The following is a 14,286-nucleotide window of genomic DNA, read 5'->3' as shown; positions in this document are numbered from 1 at the left end:
ATTTGCACTTTGATGATCCCAAATTATTATCATTGTTGTTGTTGTTGTAACCACCTTTGGTAGCAGTCGAGGTTCAGTTTCAGCCGTTGCATTAACATCTTAATCCGGGCTCATAGAAAAATGCAACAATCCCATAAAAATGGTGAAAAGGCACCTTCATGTCAGTCTATGTTGCCATTTAGCTCAGTTCCAGCAGAGGGCGCTGTCCACATTTACATTGGACTGTCAGGAGCGGACCAGGAGAAGAGAGGAGAGACAGACAGACGAGAGAAAGACATGTGGGTGTCTTAGATCTCCACCCCACCAGGCCTGCCGTAATGTACCGGGTGGCGGTGAAGCAGCACCTGATGTGTCCTCTGTAGAAAAGACAGCAGTGGACCAACACGTGAGGACACGTTTCATGTGTTAACACCCATCTCCTCATAAATGGAGAACGGGTGAAACCTGTCACCACCTTCGGGTTTCTGGGCACCCTTATTTCCCACTCCTGGACCTACAACATCAGGGCCCTGGTCAAGAAGGCTCAGCAGCAGCAGCTACACTTCCTGCGCGTCCTCACGCTGAGGACAGGAAGGCGGTGCAGAGGGTCATAAACACTACCCAAAAGGTCATCGGCTGCCCTCTGCCCACCCTGGAACACATCTCCACATCCTGCTGACTCAGAAAAACCAAGGCCATCATGGGAGAGCCCTGACGCCCTGCCCACCCCCTGTTTGACCTGTTACCCTCTGGGAGGCGTCTCAGATCAGTCAAGTCCCACACCAGCAGGCTGAAAAACAGCTTCTTCTCCTGGGCCATCCAACTGCAAACACCCATGGACACACACATACGGACTCCCATAACACCCCCCACCCCCACCCAACAGTCCTGCATCACAAACCTCCTCCCTCCTGCCTCCTTTCAGCACCTTACAGTCACAATGTTTACAGAGCCTTACTATGTCTATAGCTTTAATTTATCCAGAATATTCATTATGTATATATATTTTCATTTCGTAATGCACTACTGTTCACATGTATGTACATGCCATTTCATATTGCACTATTTGTTTACAGTTTTCGGTATATATTTCCTCTTGTTGCCAGAGATGTCCTGTGATGTTTCTGCTTTTGTTTTCCGCTGTTGTTTTTGCTATTTGTTGTTGAAATGATTTTTTTTTGTGGTGTATGGTTTGAATGGTCAATTTCGTTGTACCATGTACAGTGACAGTAAACACTATTCTGTTCTGTTCTATGAGATTACAGTCAAGGACTGCAACGAGACGTCGTACACAGCAAATGAATGATGTGTAACACAGCGTCCCGTCAGACTTTGCAGTTGGGCTTGTGAGGACGATGTTGCTGCTGGACTGAGTGTTTGCTTCTATCAGTACTTACCTCAGGATCGTCCTCTACCCGTTGGCAGCTGGGAAGGTTGAAGTCAAACAGAATCATCTTGAGTAAACACTCACGAGAGGTTGTTTAAAGGAGGAGATGTCTGCCACTTTCTTCTCCCAGGCTGTGTTCACTGGATCCACCCTGGGAACATTTCACATGTTTTTCAGTACTGAACTTTCGGTCCAATCTGTGGACGGACAAAGACATCAACAGACATGAAAACAGACCCTGAATGTGCTGAAGTTTTCCTTAAAGTTGGTCAAAAGGCTCCCTTCAGCGCACTTCATGTGTGTCTCGCACCGTTGTCTTACCTTCACCTGCATGACTTATTGGAGTTGAACCATGCAGAAAGCTGACGTCAAGTGAACCTTCAGCTCCAGAAGTCGTAGCTCACCAAAGACTCACAAAGACCGACTTGTCTGTAACCACACAGGAGGGCCAACCCAACTGGCCAGGATTCTGCAGTCCATCTACGTCTTAAGGAGAAGGGACAATCATTTCAGGACAACAACACATCACATCTTGGACAGGGAAGACAGAAGGTTTGAGACAGGGGTGAAGGAAGCCACCTATGGACACCGTGAACAACCTTCCCTCAGCAGGGGTGGTGGTCTGCACCACCACCTATCGAGCACCTACAGTGCAGCCTTGAGATCCGTCCCCAGGAGTCTTACACCTCATTCTCCCCGGGAACCACGTGACCCTTAGAAGCGATGAAAGGGTGGGTTGACGACCCATTTGACGAGCCACACCATGGCTATGGGGGTGCGGGCCGGTCACTCACAAGTGGACACACGAGACTGGAACGAGTCTCATGATGGCTGAGTGCGACAACGACCCATTCAACCTCCTTGCAGTTACATGCTGGCTGGGCGGGTCTACCATCGAGCTTTAATACCTGGGACTCCCGACCACTTCATCAGAACTGAAGAAGTCTTTTGAATGAGACACGTCTTCACTTTTAAACTGAAGTCCAGTTGGCCCAACTTAAGCTCTTCTACACTCTGTCTTCATGTCAACATGCAGCTTATAGCTTGAGAGCCACAGTATTGTCCGGGACGACAAGGCTCCACGCGCTCATCTGTGTAGCTAACGTTAGCCTTGTTGTTATGCTTCCTAAACAGGTTAATGGGCTCAGGTTAATGCACACTGTGAGTCATACATGTTTACATGTTTGATTGTAGATGCTCCAGCAGTTTAGTCATGTATGATCTCCCTCACGTGTCTCCTGTACTGATGCTGCTGTCATCACCATCTTCCCGAATGTGCTGATCCTCTCATCTCAACTCAGGACATTCCTTCAGCTCTCCTCTGCAACACTCAGCATCTTTAACTCTTTATGCACATGTTTCAGTACACGTTTGTCCATCATTTTAGCTGGTAACCAGTGTATTGTAGTTACACATCGCTGCAAAGAGACCCATCCTGTTTACTGATGTTGATAAGTTCATGAGGGAAACAAGTGCTGCAGCCTTTGAGAGACGCTCGAGTCCAAATGTGAGATTTGACTGAATGTTCTAAGGTGAGAATACAGTGTTAGGCAGGCCTGAATGAAGTCTCCAGTCTGATGCCTTTTCTTTCATCCTGTTCTGATCCCAGTTCAGCTGTTTACACATGACAGGAGTATCGCAGTACTTGTTACCACGTGTGTGATCACAGAGTGGTCACAAGAATACATCAAAGCAGCACATTCATGTCACGAAATACACAAATGTAATGACAGTCGGCTCTGCTCGTGCCCTCGTGGTGGGGCAGTGATGTTACGAGCCTGCAGCTCACACTTTCACACGGTCTGCGACTGCTTTGCCGGCTGTCCTTCCTGCATTTGGCAGCTTGAACTGAGCTGCTTTTAGTGTGGATTTTGTGTTGAACTTCTTCATGTTTGTCTCATCTTCCAGTTTGCTCTTGGAGTGTAAAATATGCCGCCCTGCTGCCAGCAGACCTGCCCATGTTTGCAGCTGGAACACCTCCTCAGTCATGTGAACACGCTCACGGCTACATCGAGTTGACTTATGGAGCTGCTAACCTCCTTCATGCGACTGTGCTTGTTGGGCCTGTGAAGCCAGATGATGAAAAGACATCCAGGGTGTGTTGAAGTCAAACAGCCACTCCTGCAGAGAGCGAGGGCCAGGCCTACGTCTCTGTTCTCCACTAAGTTGTCCAACACGGCAGCAACTTGTAAATTATGGCCACAATTCAAAGGCAGCTCCAAAAGTATTGGAGGCAGCATATCACTACAAAACCTGTTCACCATACTGTTTGCTGTGCTTATCTTTGGATGGAACTGAAGCTACTGTTCCCTCAGTGGATTTAAACAAAGCTGTGGACGTGAAAAATGATAATTAGGTCAGACGGTACAGATGAAGACCAGACGATCTGATGACTTACATACCACATGTAATAATATAACACATGAGAAGCAGCAGGTCTTGCTCCTCTATAGCAGCTGCAGGACTGCAGGAAGGGAGGATAAAACTGTTTGATTTCTGAAGGGAGTTTGGTGAAGCAGCCTTTAGAAGAGGGGAAAGTGAGGCAGGGCCATCAGTGTTGCTACGCGATTACAAGATCAAACATTGATTGATTTGACAACAAATCAAGTGGAAATACAGCACGTTCAGCTCACGTTCGCCCAAAATATGAGCGAGTTCATGAGATCGTTCATTGAACACGTTCAGGCGCGACACTGTCTTTAGGCCCCTCCACGCAACTCTTATGTTGTTCTGCTCCAGCCGCTCCTCCAGCTTCTGCTTGTAGCGGTTCTTGGCCCGCCTGATCGAGTACTTGAGTTCACACTGAACTCTCTTCTGCTCCACTCTGTCCCCACAAATGAAAGCCCTCTTCTTCTGGTTCAGCAGGGCTTTCAGCTCAGGGGTCACCCAGGGCTTGCTGTTGGAGAAACAGCGTACCCTCCGGGATGGCAAAGTGTTCTTCACACAGAAGCTGGTGTAGTTTATTATTTATTATTTAACATGTGGACGTACTGACTCCTTAAAGACATTCTATACTGGATTTGTTGACTGCTGGTTGCAAGTCCACCAGTCAAAAGAAAGACATTTGATTGTCGAGTCTCATTCTGTCGTTGGTGTTTGACGGCCGAAACGTCTGCGGCTCACTGATGGGAGCTTCGTGTCCTCAAAGTCATCGTTTGACACTGAGACTGAGACGTTTAACCACAAGCTGCTGAAAACAGCCCACAGGGTAAGATCCACCCACAGAGTCCACAGAGTTTAAAAACACTGTTTGATGAAAACACGTCGGTGCTAATAAATTAATTTCTGTTCAATATAATAATGAAGCCCGTCCCTGTGATCAAAGCAAAGGGAGGTGAAGATAAGGTATATAAGCACTGGATTTCCCTCTCAAAGACACTCTGCTACCTGCTACTGCTGCAAGTGCAAACTCACCTGATCGTCACAACAAGGTACGTCTCTCATTCTTACCTTTCATCATGGCATCAGCTGTTTAGATTCTACAGAAAACATTTCTGATCTTTATTACATTTGGCGTTCACGTCAAGAGAAAATCCTCTTTTCATGTGTAATTCTTTTCAAGGCCTTGTTTGTGCAAAACATGTTTTCATTCTATCCTTGTACATCACCAAAAGAGCAGTTTAGAAACTGTTGTGTTAATGTTGTCATTTAAGTCCGCATTTAAACACTGAGTCTTTGCACAGATGGGTCTTAGTATGGGGATTCCTCTCTTCACGGCTACGGCCTGTGGAATGTCGCTTGAACCAGGTGTAAGTAATGTGCACAATGAATTATTCATTTTAAAAACTCCTTTACTTTTGATTGTAAACTTAAACCAATTTTGAAACTCTGTGTGTCTTTACACAGATCTATTTTATAATCCCCCTCTGCACTGGGGAATACTGATGGGAGCACATGTAAGTAATCTGCACACTAAATGATTCATGTTAAAACAGATCTTTGGTGCTGAACAAAAACCCTTTTTTAATTCAAGCGTAAAGTTCCAAATAAAGGCAGATCCAAGCTGAGTGGGGTTCAGTAAAGATCTTTTCTTTATCTTCACAGGCATCCGACACATCTACAGGTTGGTTCTCCTCTGAATTGTTGCTCCGTCCTGCTTCTTTGTGACTGCACTTCAACTTATTGATCAGCCTGCAGAAATCATTTGACTTCTACATTGGATTCTTGTTGCTTATTTCATATCTTTGTTGCAGCTGTGAAGCATTTTCTAACAACAGTTTTGCAGAAGGCTTTAGAAATAAAGTGGGACTTACTGAAGTGAGGAAAGACAAACGATGTGAGCGTGAAAACTGGGTAGCGGAGACCTCTGACGTGCCGTTATTGTTTCTGTCCACAGGGAGAGATGATGGCAGCCATAGCGACTGTGATGGGAAGGCCTCCTCTTTCTGTGCCAGGCACCTGTGAAGATCCCCACCAGGTGCTGACACACGTGCCATCAGGATCCCCACTGATGATGTCACTTCCAGCAGTATGACATCACTGCTGGCAAATCTATTGACAGTTCTGATGAAATTTCAGCACAATCAATAAACAGATGCAAACTCCCCAACAATCTGTCTGGCCTCTTAATATGACGTCTCGTCCAATGAAGCTCAACAGATCTCTGAAACAGCTGAACATTTGCAGTCGAGCAAACCACCAGATTGTGGTTCCGTATGAAAAACATCAGAAAATCACAGCACCAAATCAAGCTTTGTTGTAAAGCCCAGAGTCCCTGACCACAGCACTGACAGGAGAAGTGACCTGACAGACTGACTGCTGTCTGACTGCAGGACACCATCTACAGGACATGTCCAGCAGGTCCACTAGAATATGATTAGATGGGAAAATTCAGTGCCAGCATTTATTTTAGGTGAACAATGAAATAACATCTGAGCTAATAAGAGGAAAAAAAGTGGAGTCAATGTCAGAACGGGAAAGCTTCATAAACATTTGTAGATGTAGATGCTGCACAGATTACAATGTAAAACCAAGTCCAGTCGTAGACTTCAAGGTGTCACTGCAAAGTGGATCAGCTGAGAAGCTGCCTCCCCAGCCCTGGTGAATGCATGTTGTGAGTCAGGAGGAGTCGGTCCAGTTCATGTACATGTTTCTGTGTAGATTCTCCAGCAGCCGAGTGATGTTTGACCCGTGCTGTTGGTTTAAAATCCGTCTTTCCCTCACACGCTCCCTGTAGCGATGCTGTGGACATCCTGCTCCCTCAAGATGGTCTTAACTCCTTCCTTCAGCTCTCCTCTGTAAACACTCAGCATTTCCAAACGTCTGTTATGAACAAGACCGACAACACACACTAACGGTGAGCAACAAGTTTCAAAATCAGCAGTCGCTTCCATAAATGTACAAAACACCCACCTGATGGGTTGTGGACGGAAAGAACACAGGAATCAACAGTTTGATAGTTTTTGTAGTTTCAGATGTGTGTACAGATTGGATCTGTGAGACGACGATGGCAGTGTTTGGCATTTTTGATGATTTTTTCCTGAAAAGGAGCGATTTCCTACGTTTTGGTGTGTCCTTTTGGCGTAACTCCCAAACTTTACATAAGCAAAGTGACTAGTAGATCTGTTGTGTTTGTCAGCAGGATGTCTTAAAAAATAATCTCATTGGAATTAGGCCGTCGTTTCCTTTGTAACTCCGGACTTGGCGTGACGTCACAGCCGTTAAAAACAGAGTCGGTTGCGCTCCATTTGCCAAGACGAGACGGCTCGTTTGTAACGTCATTCAGCCGTTGTTGGTGGGAGCGCATAGCCCGGATACAGACTCGGCACCCGAGTGCATTCATTCAATCTCGGGCGATTTCAACCATACTAACCTGGACAAAACACTCCCCACTTTCACTCAGTTTGTGAACTGTCCTACCAGAGAGGGAAGAACAATAGATCTGCTGTATGCTAATGCAAGGGATTGTTACAGCTCTTCCCCCCTCCCCCCACTAGGCAGGTCAGATCACAACCTGATCCACCTCTCCCCCTGCTATGTGCCTCTCGTTAAGCGTCTGCCCGCAACTTCAAGGACTGTGAGGAGATGGACAGACGAGGCCAATGAGACACTCCAGGGCTGTTTTGAGGTGACAGACTGGCAGGCCCCACGGCCAGGACATTGATGGGCTCACGGAGTGAGCTGCAGGCCCAGATGGTGTGAGCCCCAGGGTCCTGAAAGCCTGTGCCCCCCAGCTAAGCGGAGTACTCCATCATGTCTTCAACCTGAGTCTGAGTCTCCAGAGGGTCCCCGTGGTGTGGAAGACGTCATGCCTCGTTCCTGTCCCGAAGACGCCGCGTCCCAGCGACCCCAAGGACTACAGACCTGTGGCCCTGACGTCACACATCATGAAGACCCTGGAAAGACTCGTCCTGGAACAGCTCAGGCCCATGGTCCAACCACTTCAGGACCCCCTTCAGTTCGCCTACCAGCCCCGCCTTGGAGTGGACGATGCCATCATCTACCTGCTGAACAGAGTCTACACTCACCTGGACAAGCCGGCAAGCACTGTGAGAATCACGTTCTTCGATTTCTCGAGTGCGTTTGACACCATCAGGCCGGCTCTGCTGGCTGAGAAGCTGACAGCGATGCTGGTGGACGCCCCACTGGTGTCCTGGATCGCAGACTATCTGACGGGCAGACCGCAGTACGTACGCCTGAAGTGCTGCCTGTCAGATGAAGTGATCAGCAACACCGGGGCTCCACAGGGGACTGTCCTCTCTCCCTTCCTCTTCACGATCTACACCACAGACTTTACGCACTGCACAGAGTCCTGCCATCTTCAGAAATTTTCTGATGACTCCGCAGTGGTTGGGTGTATTACGGGGGGGGGATGAGAGAGAGTGCAGGACGGTAGTGGACAACTTTGTCACATGGAGCGGGAAAAACCACCTACAGCTCAATGTGACAAAGACCAAGGAACTGGTGGTGGACCCGAGGAGGACTAAGGCTCCAGTGACCCCTATCAACATCAAAGGGGACACTGTGGAGGTGGTGGAGGAGTACAAATACCTGGGGGTGTACTTAGACCACAAACTGGACTGGTGCAAGAACGTGGACATGGTCTACAGAAAGGGCCAGAGCCGCCTCTACTTTCTGAGGCGGCTGAGGTCCTTCAACATCTGCAGGACGATGCTGAGGATGTTCTATGAGTCGGTGGTGTCCAGTGCCATCACATATGCTGCTGCCTGCTGGGGCAGCTGCCTCAGGGTGAGGGACACTAACAGACTCAACAGAATCATTAAGAAGGCCACCATGTTGTGGGAGAGGAACTGGACTCTCTGACAGTGGTGTCTGAGAGGAGGATGTTGTCCAAAATAAGGACTATACTGGACTTTCCCTCTCACCCTCTCCACAATGTGCTGATCGGCTACAGGAGCTCGTTCAGCAACAGACTCATACTGCCACGATGCACCACAGAGCGACACAGGAAATCATTCCTGCCTGTCGCCATCAAACTGCTAAACTCAGCACTGTGACGGACACACTCACTTATATATACAATGTACATATTGGCTTTTTTTTTTACACATGTACATACCTGTATTTTAAATTTTCTTAACAAATTTGAATACAGTTTTTGTAAATACCTGTACTTGAGATTTTAGATTTAGATTTTATCTTTATTGTTTATCCTATTTTTTTATACTCTGCACTTTTCTCCTTTCTTGGTCGGGAATACTGCATGTGCAATGTCTGTAAGAACAAGAATTTCCCTCCAGGGATAAATAAAGGAATTCTGATTCTGATTCTGATTCCTGAGGATCCTCAGAAAGTGGACCGCTGTCGGGCCCTCTTCACGACCGCCGAGGTGTTAGAGCTCCACTTGAGGTCTGCGTCCATGTGCACACCCAGGAACTTGAAGCTGGGCACCCTCTCCACACACTCAACATTTATGCAGATGGGCTGCGGATCAGTCTTCCTCCTCCTGAAGTCCACAATCACCTCCTTTGTTTTGGAGGTGTTGAGGACCAGGTTGTTATCTGCACACCACTCCACCAACCTCTGGACCCCCTCCCTGCAAGCCGTCTCGTCGCCTTCAGAGACGAGACCCACTAAGGTGGTGTTGTCTGCAAATTTAACGATGACGTTGTCTGTGTGGGTGGTGATACGGTCACAGGTGTACAGAGTGTAGAGCAGAGGACTCAGTACACAACCCTGTGGACAGCCGATGTTGAGGCTGAGGGCTGTGGAGAGATCAGGCCCGACTCTGACTCTCTGTACACGGTCAGAGAGGAAGTCTCTGATCCAGCAGCAGGTGGTGGCTGGGAGTCCGACCTCCAGCAGCTTTTCTGTCAGCCTGTATAGTAGTATTGTGGAGTATAGTATTAAAGGCAGAGCTAAAGTCGACAAAGAACAGCCTGGCATAGCGCCTCCGCAGTTCCAGATGGGAGATGGCGGTGTGGAGCGCTGTGCGGATGGCGTCCTCTGTCCATCTGTTAGACCTGCATGCGAATCGAAGTGGGTCGAGTGTGGGTGGGAGGCAGGACATGATGTGGCGTCGGACCAGTTTCTCAAAACACTTCATGGGCACAGGTGTCAGAGCAACTGGTCTGTAGTCATTTAGACTGCTGACGGTGGTCTTTTTTGGCAGTGGGACGATTGTGGCCGACTTCAGGCAGAGTGGGATGAAGGACTGGGACAGTGACTCGTTAAAGATCCTGGTCAAGACCTCGGCCGGCTGGTCCGCGCACTCTCTGAGGACCCTCCCGGTCACTCCATCTGGTCCGGCAGCCTTCCTGGGGGTCACCGCCCTCAGTGTGGCCCTCGCCTCATGTTCCTGCACCGTGAGGCTGGAGCTGTTGGAGATCAGTGGTCGAGCTGCGGCTGCCTCGGGTCCTTCCACCTAGCGCAGCATCGCCCTCAGCCATTGTGGCGCTGCTTGACTTGAAGTGGGTGAGGTGCTGAAAAACATCAGTAAATTTGACCGTATTTACTGAAATATCCATAGCAGTAACCTTACACTGTAAATACATATAACGTAGATATTATATCTCTGCACTTATTATATCTCTGCACTTGCTGCTTATTACATGTGTAATGACAGGAACGTTGAATCTAATCTAATCTAAAAATGACAAAAGTTCTAAAAACATGCAAAAGCTTCGGGTGGCGTTCGGTTTGCCACTTCCAGCTTCAGAAACAAGTCGGAAACCCACCTACGAGGACGAATGGGATGCAGGGTTTGTACAACCCCACTTCCAAAAAAGTTGGGACGCCGTATGAAACAGAATGCGGAAACATAATAAGAGAACGCACTCATCTGAAAACAAATTGAATTTACCATCAATGGTTGCTGTTTTGTTGGCATGAGATTTAAAGATTAGTGACAGTGTATTTCACCGAGTGTGAAATTCTTGTTAGAAGTCTTATTTGCACTTTGATGATCCCAAATTATTATTATTGTTCTTGTTGTAACCACCTTTGGTAGCAGTCGAGGTTCAGTTTCAGCCGTTGCATTAACATCTTAATCCGGGCTCATAGAAAAATGCAACAATCCCATAAAAATGGTGAAAAGGCACCTTCATGTCAGTCTATGTTGCCATTTAGCTCAGTTCCAGCAGAGGGCGCTGTCCACATTTACATTGGACTGTCAGGAGCGGACCAGGAGAAGAGAGGAGAGACAGACAGACGAGAGAAAGACATGTGGGTGTCTTAGATCTCCACCCCACCAGGCCTGCCGTAATGTACCGGGTGGCGGTGAAGCAGCACCTGATGTGTCCTCTGTAGAAAAGACAGCAGTGGACCAACACGTGAGGACACGTTTCATGTGTTAACACCCATCTCCTCATAAATGGAGAACGGGTGAAACCTGTCACCACCTTCGGGTTTCTGGGCACCCTTATTTCCCACTCCTGGACCTACAACATCAGGGCCCTGGTCAAGAAGGCTCAGCAGCAGCAGCTACACTTCCTGCGCGTCCTCACGCTGAGGACAGGAAGGCGGTGCAGAGGGTCATAAACACTACCCAAAAGGTCATCGGCTGCCCTCTGCCCACCCTGGAACACATCTCCACATCCTGCTGCCCCAGAAAAACCAAGACCATCATGGGAGACCCCTGACGCCCTGCCCACCCCCTGTTTGACCTGTTACCCTCTGGGAGGCGTCTCAGATCAGTCAAGTCCCACACCAGCAGGCTGAAAAACAGCTTCTTCTCCTGGGCCATCCAACTGCAAACACCCATGGACACACACATACGGACTCCCATAACACCCCCCACCCCCACCCAACAGTCCTGCATCACAAACCTCCTCCCTCCTGCCTCCTTTCAGCACCTTACAGTCACAATGTTTACAGAGCCTTACTATGTCTATAGCTTTAATTTATCCAGAATATTCATTATGTATATATATTTTCATTTCGTAATGCACTACTGTTCACATGTATGTACATGCCATTTCATATTGCACTATTTGTTTACAGTTTTCGGTATATATTTCCTCTTGTTGCCAGAGATGTCCTGTGATGTTTCTGCTTTTGTTTTCCGCTGTTGTTTTTGCTATTTGTTGTTGAAATGATTTTTTTTTGTGGTGTATGGTTTGAATGGTCAATTTCGTTGTACCATGTACAGTGACAGTAAACACTATTCTGTTCTGTTCTATGAGATTACAGTCAAGGACTGCAACGAGACGTCGTACACAGCAAATGAATGATGTGTAACACAGCGTCCCGTCAGACTTTGCAGTTGGGCTTGTAAGGACCATGTTGCTGCTGGACTGAGTGTTTGCTTCTATCAGTACTTACCTCAGGATCGTCCTCTACCCGTTGGCAGCTGGGAAGGTTGAAGTCAAACAGAATCATCTTGAGTAAACACTCACGAGAGGTTGTTTAAAGGAGGAGATGTCTGCCACTTTCTTCTCCCAGGCTGTGTTCACTGGATCCACCCTGGGAACATTTCACATGTTTTTCAGTACTGAACTTTCGGTCCAATCTGTGGACGGACAAAGACATCAACAGACATGAAAACAGACCCTGAATGTGCTGAAGTTTTCCTTAAAGTTGGTCAAAAGGCTCCCTTCAGCGCACTTCATGTGTGTCTCGCACCGTTGTCTTACCTTCACCTGCATGACTTATTGGAGTTGAACCATGCAGAAAGCTGACGTCAAGTGAACCTTCAGCTCCAGAAGTCGTAGCTCACCAAAGACTCACAAAGACCGACTTGTCTGTAACCACACAGGAGGGCCAACCCAACTGGCCAGGATTCTGCAGTCCATCTACGTCTTAAGGAGAAGGGACAATCATTTCAGGACAACAACACATCACATCTTGGACAGGGAAGACAGAAGGTTTGAGACAGGGGTGAAGGAAGCCACCTATGGACACCGTGAACAACCTTCCCTCAGCAGGGGTGGTGGTCTGCACCACCACCTATCGAGCACCTACAGTGCAGCCTTGAGATCCGTCCCCAGGAGTCTTACACCTCATTCTCCCCGGGAACCACGTGACCCTTAGAAGCGATGAAAGGGTGGGTTGACGACCCATTTGACGAGCCACACCATGGCTATGGGGGTGCGGGCCGGTCACTCACAAGTGGACACACGAGACTGGAACGAGTCTCATGATGGCTGAGTGCGACAACGACCCATTCAACCTCCTTGCAGTTACATGCTGGCTGGGCGGGTCTACCATCGAGCTTTAATACCTGGGACTCCCGACCACTTCATCAGAACTGAAGAAGTCTTTTGAATGAGACACGTCTTCACTTTTAAACTGAAGTCCAGTTGGCCCAACTTAAGCTCTTCTACACTCTGTCTTCATGTCAACATGCAGCTTATAGCTTGAGAGCCACAGTATTGTCCGGGACGACAAGGCTCCACGCGCTCATCTGTGTAGCTAACGTTAGCCTTGTTGTTATGCTTCCTAAACAGGTTAATGGGCTCAGGTTAATGCACACTGTGAGTCATACATGTTTACATGTTTGATTGTAGATGCTCCAGCAGTTTAGTCATGTATGATCTCCCTCACGTGTCTCCTGTACTGATGCTGCTGTCATCACCATCTTCCCGAATGTGCTGATCCTCTCATCTCAACTCAGGACATTCCTTCAGCTCTCCTCTGCAACACTCAGCATCTTTAACTCTTTATGCACATGTTTCAGTACACGTTTGTCCATCATTTTAGCTGGTAACCAGTGTATTGTAGTTACACATCGCTGCAAAGAGACCCATCCTGTTTACTGATGTTGATAAGTTCATGAGGGAAACAAGTGCTGCAGCCTTTGAGAGACGCTCGAGTCCAAATGTGAGATTTGACTGAATGTTCTAAGGTGAGAATACAGTGTTAGGCAGGCCTGAATGAAGTCTCCAGTCTGATGCCTTTTCTTTCATCCTGTTCTGATCCCAGTTCAGCTGTTTACACATGACAGGAGTATCGCAGTACTTGTTACCACGTGTGTGATCACAGAGTGGTCACAAGAATACATCAAAGCAGCACATTCATGTCACGAAATACACAAATGTAATGACAGTCGGCTCTGCTCGTGCCCTCGTGGTGGGGCAGTGATGTTACGAGCCTGCAGCTCACACTTTCACACGGTCTGCGACTGCTTTGCCGGCTGTCCTTCCTGCATTTGGCAGCTTGAACTGAGCTGCTTTTAGTGTGGATTTTGTGTTGAACTTCTTCATGTTTGTCTCATCTTCCAGTTTGCTCTTGGAGTGTAAAATATGCCGCCCTGCTGCCAGCAGACCTGCCCATGTTTGCAGCTGGAACACCTCCTCAGTCATGTGAACACGCTCACGGCTACATCGAGTTGACTTATGGAGCTGCTAACCTCCTTCATGCGACTGTGCTTGTTGGGCCTGTGAAGCCAGATGATGAAAAGACATCCAGGGTGTGTTGAAGTCAAACAGCCACTCCTGCAGAGAGCGAGGGCCAGGCCTACGTCTCTGTTCTCCACTAAGTTGTCCAACACGGCAGCAACTTGTAAATTATGGCCACAATTC

General features: G+C 47.9%; 2 long non-coding RNA genes across 2 annotated transcripts; one reads left to right on the top strand and one right to left on the bottom strand.

The window, feature by feature from the left end:
- Positions 1 to 5,219: 5,219 nt before the first annotated feature.
- LOC124063112 lies at positions 5,220 to 5,915 on the top strand. The gene is made up of 3 exons (XR_006844055.1): positions 5,220 to 5,262; positions 5,411 to 5,429; positions 5,703 to 5,915. It is a non-coding gene; the product is annotated as an uncharacterized LOC124063112 (long non-coding RNA).
- Positions 5,916 to 10,702: 4,787 nt separating this feature from the next.
- LOC124063115 lies at positions 10,703 to 14,272 on the bottom strand. The gene is made up of 3 exons (XR_006844059.1): positions 11,620 to 14,272; positions 11,408 to 11,410; positions 10,703 to 11,234 (listed from the first exon to the last, which is right to left on the bottom strand). It is a non-coding gene; the product is annotated as an uncharacterized LOC124063115 (long non-coding RNA).
- Positions 14,273 to 14,286: the final 14 nt, after the last annotated feature.

Source organism: Scatophagus argus, chromosome 8, assembly GCF_020382885.2.
Source record: "Scatophagus argus isolate fScaArg1 chromosome 8, fScaArg1.pri, whole genome shotgun sequence".
In the NCBI taxonomy this organism is placed as follows: Eukaryota; Metazoa; Chordata; class Actinopteri; family Scatophagidae; genus Scatophagus; species Scatophagus argus.
Note: the sequence above shows the minus strand (reverse complement) of the source record. Positions and strands in the feature narration are given on the sequence as shown.